Source organism: Struthio camelus, chromosome 3 (assembly GCF_040807025.1).
Source record: "Struthio camelus isolate bStrCam1 chromosome 3, bStrCam1.hap1, whole genome shotgun sequence".
In the NCBI taxonomy this organism is placed as follows: Eukaryota; Metazoa; Chordata; class Aves; order Struthioniformes; family Struthionidae; genus Struthio; species Struthio camelus.
In genome coordinates this window covers 9,157,426-9,162,274 of record NC_090944.1, presented here as the reverse complement: position 1 = coordinate 9,162,274, position 4,849 = coordinate 9,157,426, and the positions used below count along the sequence as shown (strand labels likewise).

Sequence of the window (4,849 nt, the reverse complement as noted above, 5' to 3'; positions counted from 1 at the left end):
CTGCCCTGGATACCCGACCCTCCTTCCCCGGAGTACAAAATGGCCACAGCGTCTACCACAGCGCGCGCTTTCCTTTTCTTTCCTATTTACCCGGACATTTCTGCAGTCTTCACCCTTGTATTGAAAAAGAAAAAAAAAGCAGTTTTCAACTCATTAACAAATGCCATAAACTCAAAGAGAGCAAATGAATAATTGCGCTGATCGAGTATCTATCGTCAGTCTAGAAAAATGTCTTCGTGACCTTGGGAAACGCTTCGCTTTCTGAAGGAATTAGTGGTTCTCTCTCCTTCCCAGCTTTACTGATTCTTGTTAATGTTGCCTTTGCTGTCGGAGTTTGGGACTGATGTCAGGTTAAATCTCAGCTGAAATGAAGGAGGTTGAACAAATGCTAAATCGGGAGAGGAATAAGTACTAACAGCATCTGTACAAATTGAAAGACTCGGTGTAGCTGCAGTGAAGTTGCACAGGCTGTTTAATAATACAGCAAAAGCAGCGTGTGTGAGTGTGCAGTCATACTGCTTGAAAATACCCCAGACTCATAGTCCTAGGCAGCTAATTCCTTTGTATACCAATAAAATAATAATAAGGTCAGTGCTGGTACATAAAGCTTGTCATTAGGTGAATGTACCTGAATCCCAAACGGAAGGTCCATCGCTAGAGCCGGAGTTCAGAAGTGCTAATTACGAGTCTGTTATATATGTGTGTGTGTGTTGCGAGAAGTCTTTTGAAACCTTGGACTGAAGATTCATCGAGCTGTTTCGCATAAGGTAGACAGCTTTCTTTGCGGTAATAATTCACTTTTAATCTTGACAGCATCTGACTATCGGGTTTAATAGCACTAATGCACCTCTAATCCATTAATTTGTTTAGTCTCTTTTCGAACCCTTTTAATTCTTTGGGTCTCCGCGACATCCTGCCCCAGCAGGTTCACCGATGGCCATGCGTTATGTGAAAGGCGCTTTTGTTTGCACGAGACTTTTCTGTGGTGTCTCCAGCTTTTGTCTTAGGAGCGTACTGCATAATTATTCCTTATTTTTCTCAGCTATATTCGTGACTCCAGAGGACTTTGTCAGATTCTTCCTCCTTGCCCCATCAGTCGTGTCATTTGCCAAGTGTCCTAATCTGCTTTTTTTTTGGTCTTTCCTTATGTGGAAGCCGTCTTCTCCTTCTGATTATCCTGGGAACGCTTCCCTGTGACTTCAGTTGTTTTGCATGTTCTTTTGGAGGCGGACTGGCCAGAACTGCATCAACATTCAAAATGTGGTACAACACAGATTTATATAGTGGCATAACGTTTACTATTTTGTTTTCTGTTGCTTTCGTAACAACTGCCAACATTTCATTCGACTGCTGCTGAGCATTAAGCTGATGTTCCCCAAGAAATATCAACAATAACCCCCAAATCTTTTTTCTCCCCCCTCTGAGAGGTAATAGCTGATTTAGAGGCCATGACTGTATGTGTATGATTAGCATAATTTTTTCCAAGATGTGTTACTTTCTTCTTATTGACATTAAATCACATCTGCCGCTTTATTTCCTAATCGCACTGTGCTGTGTGATCTTTCCCCGATTTTTCACCGTCAGTTTCAGATACAGAGTTATTTGGAATAATTTTGTACGGCCTGCAAACTTTGTCACCTCACTGCTCACTCCTCTTTCAGATTTTGTAATGATGTGTTGAACAACAAATCACCCAGGCCAGATCCTTGAAGGATTCCATCTGTTAACCTCTTTCCTTTGGGAATGGATGTGAAAGTGTTTATTCCTGTGCTTTCCCCCCCAGTTTTTAACCAGTTACTGACCTATGAGGGAGCTTTCCCTTGCTATCCCACGATAACTTAATCCTCTTAAAGAGAATTTGACAAGGAATCTTGGTGAAGCTGCACAGACCGGTAAGTGAAAAATTCCAATAAAACATATTATACAGTGGTTTAGCCTATTTCACATTCTTTAAGTAGAACTAAGACATATCTACGTTTGTTTTCTTGACTGTTTGTCCTTAGAGTTTTTCCAATATTGCTATGTATGCAATGTGAGAAACATACCCGATTTTTTTTAATTAAGTGTGCAACATTTAAAAATAGGCAGAAAAACACAATGGAAAAAAAAATGTCATACATAAAAAAAAAAAAAACCACGTCCACAGGATGATCATTTGTGACAGCTTTAACTTCAATTAATAATAAATGTTGGCTGGAGTCTAACAATGCTGAGCAGTTGAATAAGTTTGGCTTGGTTTTACCCACCCCCTGCTCTCCCTGGCATTTAACTTTGGCCTCTGTCCATCAACCTCAACAGCTTCTTCATTTCTGAATATACAGGCTCAGGATAAAGTGCTCAACTGACATTTTAAATCTATTAACACAGTTTGTTTTGTTTTGATATGAGATGAATCAAAGCCAAGCGGCCAATACCAAATTAACCAAATAAATTGGAGTTTGCCCCAGATTTTCCAATGTGTCATTGCCCTTGGAATGGACCAACCCATACTATGATCTGAGCATCTCCAGACCGGGAGAATCCAGATCTGAATCTTAATGTTGCCAATTCCTGCAAACTTGTTGCAAGCATTGTGGAATTTGATGTTTTTAAAGGCCTCAGCTCATGGGATCTGGTGATTTACGGAGAATTTGGGTGAAGGGAGGATAAAATTAAATCGATTTCTAGCTACTATGCTACTGAAGAAAAGCATGAAAACATGAATGTTGGAAAGTTAGCAAGCAAATGAAGAGAGTCCCCAGTTTTAAGAGTTTGGCTTTGATGTCTTGACTTTTCAAGCTAAGTGCACAATTCTGGTTACCTGTCTAGCGGTTTCTGAACAGTTGAGGGTGGCAATGCTAAATACAAGTATGAAAGTCCGGTGGATTCATAATCGCTCGTCGCCGTTGTTCCCCAAATGGGGATCCCTCTTTCTCATGCAATACATGAATGCCTGGTGCATTGGTGCAAATGCAGCAAATAGTCCCTGAAAATCACGGCCTTAAGAAAACCGACAGAGTCTGGGGGGGAGGTTTCCATTTTCCCATATATTGGCCTCAGTAGCAACCGCTGTCTTAGATTAACAGTACTAAAGCCCGTGCTGGGGCTTTGAAGACCTCGGGCAAAGCCTGGCTTCGTCCACCCTCCTGAACTCTCAGAGCCCAGAAAAGAGCGGCTTCATCCGAACTGCCTCCTGGGAATTGGCCACAGCGTCTCCGGGTATTATTTGGAGACCCGCAGCAAAACGATGCCAAAGACCGCGCTAACAACGTGGCAGTGCGGGTGAGGGAATCCCAGCACTCAGGAGCATTGTCTAGACTGAATTTTCACCCGTATGGACAAGGCCGGTGGGACCAGGCTTTCACATGGATCTGCAGGACCATCTGCTCCGTCCTGCTCTGAAGCAGAACAGTATGTTCGTCCAACCAGGTCTTAAAAATTTCCCAAGTCTGTGAGAAGGAGGGGATGATAGCTGTGACACTGTCCTGAATACTTTCCGCCCGTGCCTCCCAGTCAGGAAGCACTCGAGCGTGTTCCTGGCTTTAAAAACGAGAGCGACTGCCGTTGAACAAAGCGAACCGCGTCTCAACGGGACTTTGCTTGCCCAACACAATGCGAGTTCTTAATTACCTTCGCGAACCGCGGCTTGCGAAACCGCTTCTTGGTGGGTAAGAGGCCTTCGGGAGCGGCAGCGCCGAACGGTTCGGCTCTGCGGGCTGCAGGAGGGAGCCGCGGCCGAGACCCCGTCCCGAGTGGGACTTTTCAGTGACGCAGGGAAAGGCTTTGGATGGGGCCGTCGGGAGAAGATGAACTCGGTACGTGCCGTTCCCGGGACAGGCGGGAGGCCGGAGGGTTGGAGGCTCTGCGCAGCCTCCGCGTCGGGGCGGACCACATACCCTTCCTGCGCTCGGACCCAGCCGGGCAGTAAAAAACTGGTGCGAGCCTCCCAGATTTACAAGCAACGAACAGCTACGAACCCACAGATGATTTAAAGCCGCCGCGATAAACACTGTGTAGTCAGGGGCCGGACTGAGGAGAAGGGAAGTAGGTATCAGGGAAGAATAATTTACGTGCTTATTGTTTTAAAGTGAAATAATCCCCGCTTCTGTTGTGGTCGCTGTTCTTCCTTTCCATGCTGCCCTGTGGAGTTTTCCTTTTTTTGCCTTGTTTTTCAGCTAAAACACGGTGAGCGAGCCGCTTACTGCCACGTGCCTTTTAGGGTCGTCGGGAATGAAAGGTGGCGGTCTGAGGCCGATGCAGTTTTAATGCGATTTCGATAGTTCTTCCAGGTGGAAGCGTACTGGACACCGGGCGGGATGTCCAGAGGGGCTTGACAAGATTATCCTCAAAGCCTCGGATCCTGAACCGAAAAGTCACGTTGGGACACCTTTCTGAAACGCAGGTTTTCACGGCATCTCTCAGTAACAGAGGGTCACAGGAAGCTCTGTTGAGTCAGCCGGGTTTGTCGTGTCAGCATCCACTGGGGAAACTCTGACCTACACGTTTCCTACTACTGCTTTCGGCAACTGCTGTGTTTCTAAATTAAAACTCCCAGTGAAAATTGTGATATACAGCCGCGTTTCCAAGTTACATAATTCTGCTGTTTGCAATTTTGCTTCCTCCCAGATGCCCTCCAGGCTCTGCTGCACATGACACACACAAAAACGCCTGCAAAGTTTCATCCAGAGGGCGGAAATCGACTGCGCCGCGGTACCTGTTGCACAGAAGGAGCTGCGTGGGCTCGCTGTTTCGTACGTCGGCTTTTCGTTTTTAGGGAAAACCGGCGATAGGGCTTTTGCGGCGTGACGCAGCGGAGCAGAGCTATCGCAGGCAAGGCGAGCTGCGACGGCCTCTGCACGCGCTGAGCGCG

The 4,849-nt window shown here is 46.0% G+C and overlaps 1 long non-coding RNA gene across 1 annotated transcript; it reads left to right on the top strand.

Moving 5' to 3' along the window:
- On the top strand, positions 1-4,546 carry LOC138066658 (uncharacterized). The gene is made up of 2 exons (XR_011139944.1): positions 1-3,794; positions 4,260-4,546. It is a non-coding gene; the product is annotated as an uncharacterized lncRNA (long non-coding RNA).
- Positions 4,547-4,849: the final 303 nt, after the last annotated feature.